Source organism: Ranitomeya imitator, chromosome 4, assembly GCF_032444005.1.
Source record: "Ranitomeya imitator isolate aRanImi1 chromosome 4, aRanImi1.pri, whole genome shotgun sequence".
In the NCBI taxonomy this organism is placed as follows: Eukaryota; Metazoa; Chordata; class Amphibia; order Anura; family Dendrobatidae; genus Ranitomeya; species Ranitomeya imitator.
The window spans coordinates 175258388-175278354 of NC_091285.1; the positions used below are offsets into that span (position 1 = coordinate 175258388).

A 19967-nucleotide genomic window follows, 5' to 3' on the forward strand; every position below is an offset into this window, starting at 1 on the left:
TGGGGGCTGTGCTGCATTACATTCTATGGGAGCTGTGCTGTATTACATTCTATGGAGGCTGTGCTGTATTACATTCTATGGGGGTGTGCTGTATTACATTGTATGGGGGCTGTGCTGCATTACATTCTATGGGGGCTGTGCTGCATTACATTCTATGGGGGCTGTGCTGCATTACATTCTATGGGGGCTGGCTGCATTACATTCTATGGGGGCTGGCTGCATTACATTCTATGGGGCTGTGCTGCATTACATTCTATTGGGGCTGTGCTGTATTACATTCTATGGGGGGCTGTGCTGCATTACATTCTATGGGGGCTGGCTGCATTACATTCTATGGGGGCTGGCTGCATTACATTCTATGGGGGGCTGTGCTGCATTACATTATATGGGGGCTGTGCTGCATTACATTCTATGGGGGCTGGCTGCATTACATTCTATGGGGGCTAGCTGCATTACATTCTATGGGGCTGTGCTGCATTACATTCTATGGGGGGCTTTGCTGCATTACATTCTATGGGGGGCTGTGCTGCATTACATTCTATGGGGGCTGGTTGCATTACATTCTATGGGGGCTGTGCTGTATAACATTCTATGGGGGCTTTGCTGTATTACATTCTATGGGGCTGGCTGCATTACATTCTATGGGGGCTGTACTGTATTACATTCTATGGGGAATGTGCTGCATTACATTCTATGGGGGGCTGGCTGCATTACATTCTATGGGGGCTGTGCTGTATTACATTCTATGGGGCTGTGCTGCATTACATTCTATGGGGCTTTGCTGCATTACATTCTATGGGGGCTGTGCTAAATTACATTCTATGGGGGCTGCCAGCATTACATTCTATGGGGGGCTGTATTACATTCTATTGGGGAGGGCTGTATTACATTCTATGTGGGGGCTGTATTATATTCTATGGAGGGGCTACATTATATTCTATGGGGGCTGCATTATGCTCTATCAGTGGGCTACCATATATTATATATGCAGGGGCTGCATTATACTATATGAGGGGGCTGCATTATATTCTCTGGGGGGTTACATTATACTCGGGGGGGCTGCAATATATTCTGTGGGGTGGCTGCATTATACTCTGGCGTGGCATGATTATACTATATGTGGTCTGCATTATACTGTATTGAGGACTATGGGGAATACATTATACTATATGAAGAACTATGGGTGCATTATACTATGTGAAGTGAATTGTACTACATGGATGATGGAGGACTATGTGATTGACCATAATACTGTATGGAGGACTATGAGGTGCACGTAATACTGTATGGAGCACTATGTGTTGACCATAATACTGTATGGCGGACTATGAGGTGCCCATAATACTGTATGGAGGACTATTTGGTTGCCCATAATACTGTATGGAGGACTATGAGGTGCACGTAATACTGTATGGAGCACTATGTGTTGACCATAATACTGTATCGAGGACTATGTGGTTGACCATAATACTGTATGGAGGACTATGTGGTTGACCATAATACTGTATGGAGGACTATGAGGTGCCCGTAATACTGTATGGCGCACTGTGTGGTGCCTATATTTTGTACTATATCTGTTTTTTATCTGTGCATCAGGAATCGTGGCATGTGTTAAAGGGGCCCATGAAAACCTGGAGCCGACCCTGATGACAACGCAAATCACGATGAATACCGGCTGCTCCTGTGACAGGCCATGTGTTGAAGTCACATAGCAGTTTTGTTAAATGACTTCTGCAGCCTTTGATAGGCCGGCGGCCTTTCAATGTTACTGCTATGTGACGTCAGCGCGCGGCCTGTCACAGAGCAGAGCGCCCTGTCACAGCTGCAGTTGGCAGCCATTGTAACGACCACGCCGAATATGAAGCCAAAAGAGGATGCCGGGGAGCGCAAGAAGGTGAGAAGAATCCCCCCCTCTGTAGTTGGGCAAGGTAATGGCCATAGGGACGGACATAGGGGCCCAGGGAGGGTACATTAAATAAAGGGTCCCAGGATGAGGACATTATTACTGGAAGGGGCCCAGGATAGGGACCTTATTAAGGTGGACATTGGGGTCCAAGATGGAGACATTAAATAAAGGGGCCAAGGATCTGGCACCTTATTAATTAAGTGGGTGACATAATTACTGTATTCAGGTCAGGATGAGGAACATACATTATTGGTTTATGGTGGCAAATGGGGACATAATTGCTGTAGGGGCCAATCAGGGGACATTATTACTGCTGTAATTTACTTTTGATCTTACTGTCTTCCATGGAGAGAACAAAAGTGTCCTGCTACTAAGCAGGGTTGCACTATGTCTTTTTTTTCTTCATCTGACATAGTATAGAAGTCGAGGAAAATAGTGGGGAATGTGCTCTGGAAGCGATCAGCTACAGCTAACTGTGTTATTTTCTGCAGAGACGAGTCTTTGCTGGAAGAAGTAATGGCAGTCTGCACTGGATGAAGAAAAAAGACCTCAACTACAGAGGGTCAGTGTGTTGCTTGTACACTTACACTGTGTATTTGTATAATGTCACTGGTGATCACTGTATTATGTGTACACTGACACTATATACAGAGCTCCTGTGTGTACTGTCACTGGTGGTCACTGTATTACCTGTACACTATATACTGTATACGGAGCCTCTGTATATAAAGTCACAGGTGATCATTGTATTACCCATACACTATACAATATATACAGAGCTCCTGTGTATAATGTCACTGGTGATCACTGTATTACCTGTACACTGACACTATATACAGAGGTACTGTGTATATTGTCACTGGTGGTAATAACAGTGTTGTTAGTATTGTGGTTTGTATTCATAATCAATATTGTAGTATTCGGGCACTATGTGTTGGTAATTTGTGGTCTGGTCACGGCGTGGCAGTATTTCTCCTTGTATGTGGTATCATTTGGTCCCTATATGCTGGTAATATTTATTTTTATTTATTTTTATTCATTTATATAGCGCGATTAATTTCACAGTGCTTTACAGACATTATTGCCACTGTCCACGATGGGACTCACAATCTAGATTCCCTAGCAGTATGTCATTGTAAATGTGGGAGGAAACCAGAGACTCCAGAGGAAACTCACGTAAACACGGGGAGAACATACAAACTCATTTCAGATGTTGTCCTTGGTGGGATTTGAACCCAGGACTCCAGCGCTGCAAGGCTGCAGTGCTAACCTCTGAACCGTGCTGCCCTAGTATGTCATAATATTCGGTCACTGTGTGGTGGTAATATGTGATCTGTTCACGGTGTGGTGGTATTTGTCCCTTGTATGAAGTATTATTTGGTCACTTTGGTCATGGTGTGGTGGTATTTCTTCCTGTATGTGGTAATATTGGTCTTGGTATAGTGGATTGTGTTGTGTATGGTGGTCATTTGTTCTCTCTGATATTAATTAGGTGAAGATTCTTTATTTCCATTAGAGTTTTAATGCTTTGTACACAGCGGCGGAGATGCACTTACAAGGGGTTTCCTGTGGAAAAACGTAATCACCTCCCCACAGGATAAGTGATAACGTATTGATTGGTGGGGGTCTGACTGCTTGGACCCATTCAGCAAAATGTGGAACTTTTTATCCCCATTAGACTGGAGTGGCATGTCCGACTAGATCACTGATCCATTCATTCACTCTGTGGCTGCACTTGTTTTTTTCTGGAAGCCCCAAAGAGAATAAATGGAGCTGCGATCAGAAATCCCACCTACCACTGCATATTAAAATAGTGATAAAAGTGTCCTGTCAGGGATAAAACTTCCCCATTCTTCCGATCGGTGCAGTTTCTAATGGTCGGACCTAAGCAATCACCTATCCTGTGGAGCCCATGGATCGGTGATAACTTGTTTTAACCAAGAACCCCATTAATGTAAACTACCGTAATTATACATCCCAGTTATTGGGGCACACGGTAGATGTGCAGCAGCCGCCGGTGTTTTACAGCCGATGCACCACTATAATGACAGATATTTGCATATAGCTGTAGGGTGGGCCCCTAGAGTCCATTCCCCTGGTGGGCCCCAGACACCCCAGTCCGACGCTGGCCCCATATAGTGCTCCATACAGTATATAATAGGCCCCATATATTGCTCCATAAAGAATAATGAGCCATATATTGCTCCATACATAATGGGTTCCCAATAATGTTCTATACAGTATATCCTGGGTTCCATATAATGCTCCAGTATATAATGGGCCCCATATATTGCTCCATATATAATGGGCCCAATATAATGCTTCATATAGTATAGGATGGGCTCCATAGAGTATAATGACCTGTGCAGCTATGTATTTTCATATCTTTGAATGGGTCGGATGGGGGAGTTTTTGTTTGTATTTTAACTGTTTTTAAATTGTTTGTCACCAATAAAGTTGTCTTTTTTTGATACTATTTATGGGTGGTGTGCAGATATTTTTGTAGTGGCTTCTTTTCTTCTTTTCTAATATGTTCGTGTTGGCCACTTTCTTTTGCACCCCCGTGACTCATGGGATATATGTTATATATTGCGTAGTGCGCCAGCTACTCTGGTATCTTGTATAGGTTGGTACAAAACACCATTTTGGTGTTTTTTTTCTTGCTTGGCAGCACACGGTCTATTGGGACCTGCTTTGGTTGTTATTTTTCAACTGATTTTTATTTTGGGTATATATTTGTTTTGGTGTTTAGGTGAACGCCGGTACGGTGTGGTATCATGGATTGGGAAACCAGAGAGGCCGCATGGAGGGTTTCTGCCTCTGCAGCTTTTATGGACCAGGAACCAAGTTGTCCGGAATCTGAATTTACACGGGTAACTACCAGACTTTTGGCAGCTCAGAAACAGGGGATCAAGCTGCTTTGGAATATCCGTTGTTTAGAGGAGTACCTTAAGTTGAAGTTGGTTCCAAGGGGACTGAGAATTTCTATCTTCCCCGCTTGGGAACCCTCGGATAACTTCCGGGCCATTTGGGAGGGGGGCCTCCTTCAGTGTTCACATATTCTAATTAACTTATTAATTACTCATGACAGAGAACTACTCAGTCATGTTAAAACAGAGATCAAGGAGCTGGAGAATGACCTCAGTAAGTTTGATGAGGCATCACAGATCCAGCCCTTTAAAAGCAAACTGAAGGAGGTCCTAGATAAACATGACAAGGATATTAAGGACAAAAAGAGGTCTAAATTTTTGAGAGACAAATCGGACTTTAACCGCAAGATGGTATTCAATTGGAGGCATCAGGGGAACCAAATACGGGGCAGGACCACCAATATGAGTGCCAGTGACGGGGCCAATAACAGCTTAGCCAAGGACGGGCAATTGTCAAGCGATTTTTTATCCTCCACGGAAAGCGAACCAGAAGGAGGTGCAGGACCAGGCGAGGGCGGAGGAGACGGAGGCCTCTTTTCACGTGTGACCAGGAATCGGAATCACAAACCTGTGTATTCCCATCAACGGAGGAAGAACCACAAGTAGCCCTTCAGTCCATCCATGATGCCTGTGAGTATAATAGCTCCTTCTGTGATGACTACTTGCAGATTATTAATCTATCTGAATACCAGCTGAGTGCGACGGAGACGTCAGTACTCATGAGGGGGTTAACGTTCTCACCATCACAGGGTATGGATAAGTTTACACTGATTAAGGATCTTTTTCTTTTTTGTAGAAAAATTATTCTACAGGTCCTGTATAATCAGCCACATTCCCTGTCAGCACCTGATCAAACAGAACAGAGAACACTTCAGGACCTTTTGGACCTGCTGGATGAAGGGGATTCCCCCAGAGGTAGGCCACGTTTTCCACGTAAGAACATATCAATGGTATGCCCCCCCCTTTCTACGGTTCCTGCAGTGAAAATCTTTTTCAAAATGGTCAAACGGGACATTGAGGCACTATCCGTGAGATCTGGTGGTGGTGTCAATCTTACTAGTCAGGAGCGTAAAGCCCTATTTGACCTGAGCAACCATCAGGAATTCGTAATTAGGGAGGCGGATAAGGGGGGTAACATTGTCTTGTGGCCCCACCGTATGTATCTGGAGGAGGCTCATAGGCAATTAAAGAACGTACGCTTTTACCGCAGACTTCCTTCTGATCCCACGGGGGTATATTCTGCCAGGTTGAGAGCTCTGCTGGACAAAACCTTCGAGTTAGGGATTATCAATGGGCATGAGCGGGACTTCATTTGGGTAGCACAACCCATTACGCCAACTTTTTACATGCTATCCAAAGTCCATAAAAGTACCATCAGGCCCCCTGGTCGTCCCATAGTCTCAAGCATTGGCAGCCTGTGTGAAAGGGCGTGTTCTTATATTGACTTTTTCTTGCAGCCCCTTGTGATTACACTTCCATCATATATAAGAGATTCCTCGCACTTCATCATGATTTACAAAGGGGTGACTCTGGCTCCGGGCGACCTCATGGTCACGTGCGATGTTGAGTCGCTTTATTCTAATATCAACCATGACCATGGGATGCAGGCGGTTTTATTCTTCCTTGACCAACAGGTAAACTCAGACAGATTGCATGATTCTTTCATCTTTGATTTGCTTGATTTTGTTTTGAGACACAATTTCTTTTTATTTGATCGTACATATTATTTACAGGCATCTGGTGTGGCAATGGGGGCGCGTTGTGCCCCCTCTTTTGCTAATCTTTTTTTGGGATGGTGGGAAGCGACTGTGGTTTTTGTTTCCGATTCCTTCAAAAATAAGGTGCGACATTGGTCGCGCTTTATTGATGATATTTTTTTCATTTGGTCTGGTTCAGTGGAGGAGTTATTTCTATTTTTGGATTGTCTTAATCAGAATTCATTCAATATTTTGTTGACTCATCAGTTTTCTTCCGTTGCAGTCACTTTTTTGGATCTGGAGGTCAAGAGTCAGGAGGGTATATTATCTACATGCTTGTATCGGAAGCCCACTGTGGTTACTGGATTTCTCGATTATCGGAGCTTTCATCCCAAACACACCAGGGATGGAATTCCCACGGGCCAATTCCTCAGGGCCAGACGGAATTGTTCCCAGGACTCCGATTTTAGGAGGGAGGCCCAGGAGCTGACGGCCAAATTTAGAACTCGGAACTACCCCAAAAAATGTATTTCTCGGGCCTATCAGAGGGCGAGGGGGCAGACACAGGATTCTCTATTGGTTACCAACAGGAGGAGGCCCGATGGTTATGCGCGTTTTATCACGGGTTATCATACCCATTGGTCTCAGGTGAGCAGGATTTTTAATAATCATTGGAGGATACTGACCACTGATATACAGACATCTCAGGTTATTAGCGCTCGGCCTCTGATTACGGCAAGGAGGGCACCCAACTTCAGAGACATACTTACCCAGAGCCATTACAGGAGGCCCACATATAGGCTCAATAGGGGAATGGTTTTGAAGGGCTCTTTTCCTTGTGGAGAATGTAGCATTTGTCCATATATGCATCCTGTCCGTGGAGTATTTTGCAATCCCGTTGACCAAATACAACACAAGCTTAAGACTTATATCAACTGTAAATCGTCTCATGTGATTTATGCTCTGATTTGTTCCTGTCCTTATATTTATGTAGGCCAGACCTCGCAACAATTGCGACGGAGAATGCAAAGTCACCTCTCTACTATTAATATGGCGAATGTGGATAGTCGGAAAGGCAAGACGCTCAGCACAGTGGCTTCACATTTTTTGCTCCATCATGGGGGTAAATGTGATAACATCAGGATAGTCGGCTTGGAGCAGGTTAGGAGCTCTGAAAGAGGTGGCTCCCTACATAAACGACTCCTACAAGTGGAATCTCGTTGGATATACTTGCTCCATTCCACCGCGCCCCAAGGCATTAATGAGGATCTACATTTTACCGGCTTTTTGGGCTGATTTGGCTACTTGTGGCTACAAGCAATTACTACCGGGATTTCTTACAAGTGGATGTAACATATCTTTGGAGATGGGAACATATGGCTGCTCTATTTTATGGTCATGGGACGATATTTATGAAGGACTAGAATTGTTGGGCTGATTTTGTATGTGGGCATATTGCTGTAACAGCACTTGTATGACCTTATATTATATTGTTTAGATCTCTTTCCATTATGGGTTATGCTATAACTGTATTTATTGTAGATTATGCGTCTTTTGGACCTAGAATGTTATTCTATACATATAATATTATTATGTGGCATCCAGATCGTGGTTAAGAGTTTATTTGTAATAATATGCATAAATGTATAATCTTATATTTTTTTGCAGTGATAGTGTGTCCCTTGTTCTTTCCACACCGTGGCTATCCATGGAGTACCATCTTGTCCTTATATGTTTGAGTACGATTTAGGTCTGGGGCTGGTGACCATTATGGGATTATGGACAGGCTGCTATTTCCCTCATTCTTTGTCCCCCTGTTCCTTATATCTGGGTACCACTTTACTTTTGATTTTCTTTTTTCTTTCTTTTTTCTTTTCCGAGCAGGCTTAGGCACCTTATCCTGGTCCTCCCTGGTCTCAGTGTACACTATTATTTATGTTTCTTTGCGGACCGCCGGTTATATTACCAGCGCGTGCGCATTGTAACTGTGTGGGCAGAGACGTCTGCCCACTTCTAGCTAGTTGTCTCCTTTGCGCAGGCGCCAGCGGCTCAATGCCTCATACCATGGCTTCTTGCTGCATTATCCTGCAGCTTCTGGTTCCGGTCCAGCGCCGCACAGGTGTCGGCGTTCACCTCTCATCATATTTTGTATATAAAGACGTGGCTTAATGTGGTGAGTACTTCCCCTGATGAAGCGGTCCTTGTAACCGGGACACGCGTCGGGATCTCCTGCCTCACGATCCTGTTCTTTATTTGGCTGCTCGATTACCCTCCTCTTTACAGGTGATTCGGGGGGTATCAGGTGCATACTGCCCCCCTTTGGGCTCTGCTACATTTAGTGACTTTTCATTTCTTGCCCGCGTTTAGGTGCAGGTGTATTGGAACATTATGTTCTTAGGGTTTTCCTGTGGACATTTCTATGCATGCCAGCAGTGACTATACTGACTCATTTTGCGGGGGGATAGGTTTGTCTGTTTTTCCCCCCCCCCCCACCTCCTCCTTTTTTGTCCCTATTGTGGGCTCAGGTGTCACTTCTGCTGACTGCATCGTTTAGAGTTATATTGGATGTGCTTCTGCGGTGCAATCTGGTCTTTAGGGTAGCATACAGTATGTTTTATTTTCACCTGTGCAGCTATCTATTTTCATATCTTTGAACGGGTCGGATGGGGGAGTTTTTGTTTGTATTTTAACTGTTTTTAAATTGTTTGTCACCAATAAAGTTGTCTTTTTTTATACTATTTATGGGTGGTGTGCAAATATTTTTGTAGTGGCTTCTTTTCTTCTTTTCTAATATGTTCGTGTTGGCCACTTTCTTTTGCACCCCCGTGACTCATGGGATATATGTTATATATTGCGTAGTGCGCCAGCTACTCTGGTATCTTGTAGAGTATAATGATCCTCATATATTGCTCCATACAGTATATGATGGGCCCCACATATTGCTCCATATAGAATGGGCCACATATAATGCTCCTTACAGAATAGTCCCTATATAATGCTCCATATATAATAGGAGCCATATGATGCTCAATATATAATGGGTCCCATATGATGCTCCATACATAATGTGCCCCATATGATGCTCCATACATAATGGGCCCCATATATGATGCTCCAGTGTATGATGGACCTTTTATAATGCTCCATATATAATGGTTCCCATATATGATGCTCCAGTGTATGATGGGTCCATATAATGCTCTATATGTTATAGGTACCATATGATGCTCCATATAAAATGAGCCCCATATTTGATGCACCAGCATATGATAGGCCACATATAATGCTCAATATATAATGGGCCCCATATATGATGGTCCAGTGTATAATGGACCCCATAAATGATGTTCCAGGGTAAAATAGGCCCCATACATAATGCTCCAGGGTATAATGGGCCCCATATATGATACTCCAAGGTATAATGGGCCCCTTATATGATGCTCCAGGGTATAAGGGGTCCCATATATTACTCTCCATGGTATAATGGGCCCCATATATGATGCTCCAGGGTATAATTGGCACCATATATGATGCTCCAGGGTATAATGGGCCCCATATATGATGCTCCAGGGTATAATGGGCCCCATATATGATGCTCCGGGTATAATGGGCCCCATAAATGATGCTCCAGGGTAAAATAGGCCCCATACATAATACTCCAGGGTATAATGGGCCCCATATATGATGCTCCAGGTTATAATGGGCCCCTTATATGATGCTCCAGGGTATAGTAGGCCCCATATATGATGCTCCAGGGTATAATGGGTCCCATATATTACTCTCCATGGTATAATGGGCCCCATATATGATGCTCCATGGTATAATAGGCCCATATATGAGGCTCCAGTGTATAATGGGCCCCATAAATGATGCTCCAGGGTAAAATAGGCCCCATTCATAATGCTCCAGGGTATAATGTGCCCCATGTATGATGCTCCAGGGTATAATGGGCCCCTTATATGATGCTCCAGGGTATAATGGGCCCCATATATGATGCTCCAGGGTATAATGGGCCCCATATATGATGCTCCAGGGTATAATGGGTCTCATATATTATGCACCATGGTATAATAGGCCCCATATATGATGCTCCAGGGTATAATAGGCCCCATATATGATGTTGAAGGGTATAATGGGCCCCATATATGATGCTCCAGGGTATAATAGGCCGCATATATGATGTTCCAGGGTATAATGGGCTGCATATATGATGCACCAGGGTATAATGGGCCCCATATACGATGCTCTAGGGTATAATGGGCCCCATATATGATGCTCCAGGGTATGATGGGCCCCATATACGATGCTCCAGGGTATAATAGGCCTCATATATGATACTCTAGGGTACAATGGGCCCCATATATAATGCTCCAAATATGGTGGACCCATATATGATGCTCCAGTATATGATGATCCCACATGCAGTATAATGCTTCAAGCATAAAGCAAAATAGAAAATTAAATACTCACCTCTCATCACTGACCGCTGCTCTGCTCCAGATTTCTCAGCACCGCCATCTTCTGGCTCTGTGCACTATGACTGCTCAGGCAGAGGGCGTACAGATGTGATGTCGTCACGCCCTCGGAACTGAAAGTCAAATTCAGGAGACATCGTCCACTCGTGGGCACCAGCACTGGCACAGGGAAAGGCCCCATAGCGCTTCGGTGTCCCCGAAGGTGAGTAGGCCCCCCACCTGCTCAGAGCCCCAGCACTTACCCCGAATGTGCTGGATGCTGACGCCGGCGCTGTCATCAATAGTCTCTGGAAAAATATAATTATTTTACGGCCTCCTCCACCCCTAAATAGCCAGCCATTGCACACCTTATTTCCTCGTCGACCAAAACAGCTCAATGAGTTGTTATGGAAGAGGGGAAAAAGAGTAAATATACTCTCTGGTAGTTACTGGTAAATATACCATATATACTCAAGTATAAGCCGAGATTTTCAGCCCATTTTTTAAGGCTGAAAGTGACCCTCTCGGCTCATAGTCACCCCACCGGTCCATCTCTCTTCCCCGAGGGATGTTTCTTACCCCCTCCTTCACAGCAGCGCAGCAGCGCGATCCTGGCATGTATTTAGTAGGTAGCGGCGTTCCGGTAACCTATGGAGCAAGCGGTAGCCATACAGCAGGTGGAGGTTGCGGGCAGCCTGTATTTTCAGTGCTGCACGCTTCACTTCCAGTGACGTCACTAATATTGATAAGCCATAATGAACGGGACCAGAAGTGAAGCGTGCGCAGCGAAAATAAAGGCCGCCTCCAACCTCCATCTGCCATACGGTTACCGCTTGTCTTCACGACTGCTACTGCTGCTCCATACGTTACCGGCATGCCGCTACCTCCGGGACTCCATATATGACAGGAAGGCACTGCTCCAGGACTCCATATGACAGGATAGCTCTGCTCCGGGACTCCATACATGACAGGATGGCACTACTCCACCGCTGCTGTGTAGAAGTGGGTAAGAAACACCCCCGTGGGAGACTCGCAGACCAAAGGGGAGAGGGAAGACTCACGGGGAGAGGGGAGACTCGCGAACCCAGTAGCTGCTGCATCTGCCCCCTCGGCATATACTCGCGTCAATAAGTTTTCCTGGTTTTTGAGGTAAAATTAGGTACCTCGGCATATACTCAGGTCGGCTTATACCCGAGTATATACGGTAATTATTTTACATATCAAAGCAAAATAGCTTTTAATGCTATGATTAAAAAGAGAAAACTGGCCTCCTCCACCCCTAAATAGCCAGCCATCACAAGCCTTATTTCCCAGTCACGCAAGACAGCTCAATAAGTTGTTATGGAAGAGGGGGAAAGGTGTAACTATAGTCACCGGTAGTCACCGGTAAATATATTTATTTTACATAGCAAAGAAAAATAGCTTTAAATTTTATGATTTAAAAAAACTGGCCTCCTCCACCCCTAAATAGCCAGCCATCGCAAACCTTATTTCCCCATCTCCCAATAGAGCTCAATGAGTTGTTATGGAAGAGGAGGAAAAGTGTAAATATAGTCACCAGTAGTCACTGGGAAATATAATTATGTTACATAGCAAAACAAAATAGCTGTAAATGCTATGATTAAAAAAAAACAACAAAAAAAACCAAATGGCCTTCTCCACCCCTAAATAGCCAGCCATCACACACCTTATTTCCCCGTCGCCCAAGACAGCTCAATGAGTTGTTATAGAAAAGGGGGAAAAGTGTAACTATACTCACTGCTAGTCAGCGGTAAATATAATAATTTTACATAGCAAAACAAAGTACCGTATTTTTTGGACTATATGACACATCGGACCATAAGACGCACCTAGGTTTTAGAGTAGACAATTAGAAAAAAAAGAAGCAAAACATGTGGTCAATTCTGTACTTAAGATCGCCTATCCTGGTAAATAAGGTCCCCTCATCCTTATCCTGGTATGCATGCCCCTCATCCCCATGCTGATATGCATGGCCCCATCATTATTCTGGTATGCATGGTCCCAGTCTTATTCTAATATTATTGATTGGCCCCATCCTTTTTCTGGTATGATTGACTTGCCCTATCCCATATCTGGTATGATTGATTGGCCCCATCCCGTTCCTGGCATGATTGATTTGACCCTAACCTGTTCCAGGTATGATTGATTGGCCCCATCCAGTTCCTGTATGATTGATTGGCTCCATCCAGTTCCTGGTGTGATTGATTGGCCCCATCCCATTTCTGGTATGATTGATTGGCCTCATCTCGTTTCTGGTATGATTGATTGGCCACATCCAGTTCCAGGTATGATTAATTGGCCCCATCTAATTCCTGTTAAGATTGATTGACCCCATTCCTCTTATGGTTGATTGGCCCCATCCAGTTCCTGGTATGATTGATTGGCCCCATCCAGTTCCTGGCATGGTTGATTGGCCCCATTTAGTTCCTTGTATGATTGATTGACCCCATCCCGTTCCTGGTATGATTGATTGGCCCCACCAGTTCCTGGTATGATTGATTGGCCCCATCCCCTTGCTGCTGTGATTGGCTCCATCCCAGTCCTGGTATCCATGGCCCCATCAGAAAAGATAAAAAAAAAAAACCTTTACTCTTACCATCCTCAGCTCCTTTGAAGTCACAGCGTCCTGCTCCACTGCCAGCAGCTGCTTAATGCTTGTAAGCAGAGCATGGCAAGGACATCATGCGCTGCTCTGAAGGAGAGCACAGCTGCCAGAATACTCACCGGTTGTTCATCAGAGATCATGGTGAGTTTCCATTCCTCTTCAGTAGCGCTCACTGTCAGCCACCTGCTTCCTGCTTCGTGTGCTGATACTTAAGGGAAATTAATATTCTGAATTTTGAATATTCATTTCTCTTATGTATTGGCACACGTGACCGCCGGCAGCAGCAGGCAGCAGGCAGCTGACAGTGTGCGCTACTGAAGAGGAATGGATGTTCACCGTGATCTCTGATGAACACCTGGTGAGTATTCCGGCAGCTGTGCTCTATTTGTGAGCAGCGTATCATGTCCCTGATATGCGTTTCTTACGAGCATTAAGCTGCTGCTGATATCGGAGCAGGACGCTGCGACTGCAAGGGAGCGAAGGAAGGTAAGAGTAAAGGTTGTTTTTTTTATGTTTTCTGATGGTTCCATGGATACCAGGACTGGGATGGGGCCAATCATACAAGCAAGGGTATGGGGCCAATCAATCATACCAGGATGCCAGGAAGAAATGAATATTCAATGCCCTCCATGCCTGTGGGTGTTGAATGCAGTGCATATTCATTTCTCTTTAGCAGTGGGCACAGGAGTCAGCCAGAGCTCCCGGCTCCTGCCTTTGTGACCCGCTGCTCCTCCAATACCACTTCCCCACCTCCCCACCATAGCCAGAGCCAATATATCCAGAGTATAACATGCACCTCCCATTTTCCTCCACATTTTGGGAGGAAAGAAGTGCGTCTTATAGTCTGAAAAATATGGTAGCTGTAAATGCTATGATTAAATAAATAAATAAAAAAAAACTGGCCTCCTAAATAGCCAGCCATCGCACACCTTATTTCCCCGTCGCCCAAGACAGCCCAATGAGTTGTTATGGAGGAGGGGGAAAAGTGTAACTATACTCACCGGTAGTCACCGGTAAATATAATTATTTAACACAGCAAATCAATATAGCTTTAAATGCTATGAATTAAAAACAAGAACAAAAAAAAACTGGCCTCCTCCACCCCTAAATAGCCAGCCATCGCACACCTTATTTCCCCGTCGCCCAAGGCAACTCAGTGAGTTGTTATGAAGGAGGGGGAAAAGTGTAACTATACTCACCGGTAGTCACCGGTAAATATAATTATTTAACACAGCAAATCAATATAGCTTTAAATGCTATGATTTAAAAAAAAAAAAAAACTGGCCTTCTCCACCCCTAAATAGCCAGCCATCGCACGCCTTATTTCCCCGTCGCCCAAGACAGCTCAATGAGTTGTTATGAAGGAGGGGGAAAAGTGTAACTATACTCACCGGTAGTCACCGGTAAATATAATTATTTAACACAGCAAATCAATATAGCTTTAAATGCTATGATTAAAAAAAAAAAAAAAAACTGGCCTTCTCCACCCCTAAATAGCCAGCCATCGCACGCCTTATTTCCCCGTCGCCCAAGACAGCTCAATGAGTTGTTATGAAGGAGGAGGAAAAGTGTAACTATACTCACCGGTAGTCACCGGTAAATATAATTATTTAACACAGCAAATCAATATAGCTTTAAATGCTATGATTAAAAAAAAAAAAAAACTGGCCTTCTCCACCCCTAAATAGCCAGCCATCGCACACCTTATTTCCCCGTCGCCCACAACATCTCTGTGAGTTGTTCTGGAAGAGGGGGAAAAGTGTAATTATACTCACCGGTAGTCACCGGTAAATATAATTATTTAACACAGCAAATCAATATAGCTTTAAATGCTATGATTAAAAAAAAAAATAAAAAATCTGGCCTCCTCCACCCCTAAATAGCCAGCCATCTCACACCTTATTTCCCCGTCGCCCAAGACAGCTCAATGAGTTGTTATGGAGGAGGGGGAAAAGTGTAACTGTACTCACCGGTAGTCACCGGAAAATATAATTATTTTACATAGCAAAGCAATATAGCTTTAAATGCTATGATTTAAAAAAAAAAGAAAACTGGCCTCCTCCACCCCTAAATAGCCAGCCACCGCACACCTTATTTCCCCGTCGCCCAAGACAGCTCAAAGAGTTGCTATGGAGGAGGGGGAAAAGTGTAATTATACTCACTGGCAATCACCGGTAAATATAATTATTTTACATAGCAAAGCAATATAGCTTTAAATGCTATGATTAAAAAAAAAAAAAAAAAATCTGGCCTCCTCCACTCCTAAATAGCCAGCCATCGCACACCTTATTTCCCTGTCGCCCAAGACAGCTCAAAGAGTTGTTATGAAGGAAGAGGAAAAGTGTAACTACAGTCACCGGTAATCACCGGTAAATATAATTATTTTACATAGCAAAGCAATATAGCTTTAAATGCTATGATTAAAAAAAAAAAAATCTGGCCTCCTCCACCCCTAAATAGCCAGCCACCGCACACCTTATTTCCCCATCGCCCAAGACAGCTCAATGAGTTGTTATGGAGGAGGGGGAAAAGTGTAACTGTACTCACCGGTAGTCACCGGAAAATATAATTATTTTACATAGCAAAGCAATATAGCTTTAAATGCTATGATTTAAAAAAAAAAGAAAACTGGCCTCCTCCACCCCTAAATAGCCAGCCACCGCACACCTTATTTCCCCGTCGCCCAAGACAGCTCAAAGAGTTGCTATGGAGGAGGGGGAAAAGTGTAATTATACTCACTGGCAATCACCGGTAAATATAATTATTTTACATAGCAAAGCAATATAGCTTTAAATGCTATGATTAAAAAAAAAAAAAAAAAATCTGGCCTCCTCCACCCCTAAATAGCCAGCCATCGCACACCTTATTTCCCTGTCGCCCAAGACAGCTCAAAGAGTTGTTATGAAGGAAGAGGAAAAGTGTAACTACAGTCACCGGTAATCACCGGTAAATATAATTATTTTACATAGCAAAGCAATATAGCTTTAAATGCTATGATTAAAAAAAAAAAAATCTGGCCTCCTCCACCCCTAAATAGCCAGCCACCGCACACCTTATTTCCCCGTCGCCCAAGACAGCTCAATGAGTTGTTATGGAGGAGGGGGAAAAGTGTAACTGTACTCACCGGTAGTCACCGGAAAATATAATTATTTTACATAGCAAAGCAATATAGCTTTAAATGCTATGATTTAAAAAAAAAAGAAAACTGGCCTCCTCCACCCCTAAATAGCCAGCCACCGCACACCTTATTTCCCCGTCGCCCAAGACAGCTCAAAGAGTTGCTATGGAGGAGGGGGAAAAGTGTAATTATACTCACTGGCAATCACCGGTAAATATAATTATTTTACATAGCAAAGCAATATAGCTTTAAATGCTATGATTAAAAAAAAAAAAAAAAAATCTGGCCTCCTCCACCCCTAAATAGCCAGCCATCGCACACCTTATTTCCCTGTCGCCCAAGACAGCTCAAAGAGTTGTTATGAAGGAAGAGGAAAAGTGTAACTACAGTCACCGGTAATCACCGGTAAATATAATTATTTTACATAGCAAAGCAATATAGCTTTAAATGCTATGATTAAAAAAAAAAAAATCTGGCCTCCTCCACCCCTAAATAGCCAGCCACCGCACACCTTATTTCCCCGTCGCCCAAGACAGCTCAATGAGTTGTTATGGAGGAGGGGGAAAAGTGTAACTGTACTCACCGGTAGTCACCGGAAAATATAATTATTTTACATAGCAAAGCAATATAGCTTTAAATGCTATGATTTAAAAAAAAAAGAAAACTGGCCTCCTCCACCCCTAAATAGCCAGCCACCGCACACCTTATTTCCCCGTCGCCCAAGACAGCTCAAAGAGTTGCTATGGAGGAGGGGGAAAAGTGTAATTATACTCACTGGCAATCACCGGTAAATATAATTATTTTACATAGCAAAGCAATATAGCTTTAAATGCTATGATTAAAAAAAAAAAAAAAAAATCTGGCCTCCTCCACCCCTAAATAGCCAGCCATCGCACACCTTATTTCCCTGTCGCCCAAGACAGCTCAAAGAGTTGTTATGAAGGAAGAGGAAAAGTGTAACTACAGTCACCGGTAATCACCGGTAAATATAATTATTTTACATAGCAAAGCAATATAGCTTTAAATGCTATGATTAAAAAAAAAAAAACTGGCCTCCTCCACCCCTAAATAGCCAGCCACCGCACACCTTATTTCCCCGTCGCCCAAGACAGCTCAATGAGTTGTTATGGAGGAGGGGGAAAAGTGTAACTGTACTCACCGGTAGTCACCGGAAAATATAATTATTTTACATAGCAAAGCAATATAGCTTTAAATGCTATGATTTAAAAAAAAAAGAAAACTGGCCTCCTCCACCCCTAAATAGCCAGCCACCGCACACCTTATTTCCCCGTCGCCCAAGACAGCTCAAAGAGTTGCTATGGAGGAGGGGGAAAAGTGTAATTATACTCACCGGTAATCACCGGTAAATATAATTATTTTACATAGCAAAGCAATATAGCTTTAAATGCTATGATTTAAAAAAAAAAGAAAACTGGCCTCCTCCACCCCTAAATAGCCAGCCACCGCACACCTTATTTCCCCGTCGCCCAAGACAGCTCAAAGAGTTGCTATGGAGGAGGGGGAAAAGTGTAACTATACTCACTGGTAGTCACCGGTAAATATAATTATTTTACATAGCAAAGCAATATAGCTTTAAATGCTATGATTAAAAAAAAAAAAAAAAATCTGGCCTCCTCCACCCCTAAATAGCCAGCCATCGCACACCTTATTTCCCCATCACCCAAGACAGCTTAATGAGTTGTTATGAAGGAGGGGGAAAAGTGTAACTACAGTCACCGGTAATCACCGGTAAATATAATTATTTTACATAGCAAAGCAATATAACTTTAAATGCTATGATTAAAAAAAAAAAAAAAAATCTGGCCTCCTCCACCCCTAAATAGCCAGCCATCGCACACCTTATTTCCCCGTCGCCCAAGACAGCTCAAAGAGTTGCTATGGAGGAGGGGGAAAAGTGTAGTTATTGTCACCGATAGTCACCGGTAAATATAACTAGAAGGTTTCTTATCTCTTATGTAGTATATATACAGTGTAACACTATACATATAGTATCATAAGGCTCTGATTGTCAGGGGCATGTAGTGTGCATGGTATTCCCAGGCACATCATAATGCCACACATGAAAGCCCCCACTGGGCACTTACCTCCTTACCTCATCCATCTTTGTGGCCGTCCTTTTGAACAGGGATATCTTTGGTGTTCTTCTGGAGTCCTGATCCTTGCTTGGGTCCTGACAATTTTCATTCCTGATTGCCGAGGTCCTGCTTCTCCATCCAGATCTTCTTCATTTTGATGTTCTTCTTGGGTCCCAGGACGACAGCTTGCTCTGATGGTATTAAAGAGCTGGTGGATGGTTTGGGGTTTTCCAGCTGATGTTGGTAAATGAGAACCCCGTGAATAAGGCCTGGTGGTCTGCTGAGAGGGCTGAGTTGTTAGCCTCTGCTGCTTCCAGAATTTGAAGATTGAATGGTCTGGAGCCGCGCTGGATGTTGCTTGGCTGTAAGATAAAAAGAAAGCACAAGAAGGTGAATACAGAACAGTCTATAGTAAAGTTCAGGTAAGCTAGAGGCCTCTACATATGTCATCCAATGATCGGCAGATTTTATCACTATCTGCCAATCGTTTAACATGTATGGGGGCTTCCAATCTCTCCACAAACAAACTTGACCCCAGATTCATTAGACTTGTAAATGAATTATTAGTGGCATAAGCCTCATCCCAGCATAGCATGAAGGCTCAGGCCAGCCCTAATAACTCTTATTAGTAATATGAATTTGGAAAAAGAGATTAAAGCTGTGTGAAACTATAAATCTATGCGTCTATATAAAACATCTCTTCTAATACTTACTGGCACAGGAACGTGTGGCGGACACATTCTAAGGGATTCCACCGAGTCCCAGTCAATACGCTGGAAAAACCTATGGGCTCTGATGTTACCGTTGACTCCAAGACGCCTGGCAGGATCTTCTCGGAGGAGCTGCAAAAGAAGAAAAAAACATTTACATTTACAGTATATAACAGATTCCTAAATAAAATAAAAAAAATGATAATGATAAAACCCCCTAATATATTAGTGTTTTTCTTCTGAAATCTAGACTACCACATGACAGGTAATATATTCCATTACTACATCCCTACAATACATTGAACACGTAAACATTTGACCTACAATGAGGAAGATTTACTCCCTTCCACCAACGGAGCAAAATAAAACAGTAAATAACAGATAACATCACAGTTAATCACACAATAACATACCAGTAATATAACTTATA

The 19967-nt window shown here is 43.4% G+C and overlaps 1 long non-coding RNA gene across 3 annotated transcripts; it reads left to right on the plus strand.

The window, feature by feature from the left end:
- The first annotated feature begins 1050 nt into the window (after positions 1-1050).
- On the plus strand, positions 1051-9240 carry LOC138674005 (uncharacterized). Of its 3 annotated transcripts, none has more exons than XR_011320423.1 (7): positions 1051-2468; positions 4659-4779; positions 5319-5466; positions 5633-5751; positions 6294-6470; positions 6817-7181; positions 7528-9240. It is a non-coding gene; the product is annotated as an uncharacterized lncRNA (long non-coding RNA). The 3 variants fall into 3 exon arrangements; XR_011320424.1 differs by having other exon boundaries at positions 1051-1894; positions 2398-2468; positions 4659-5466; XR_011320422.1 differs by having other exon boundaries at positions 4659-5466.
- The last annotated feature ends 10727 nt before the right edge of the window (positions 9241-19967 follow it).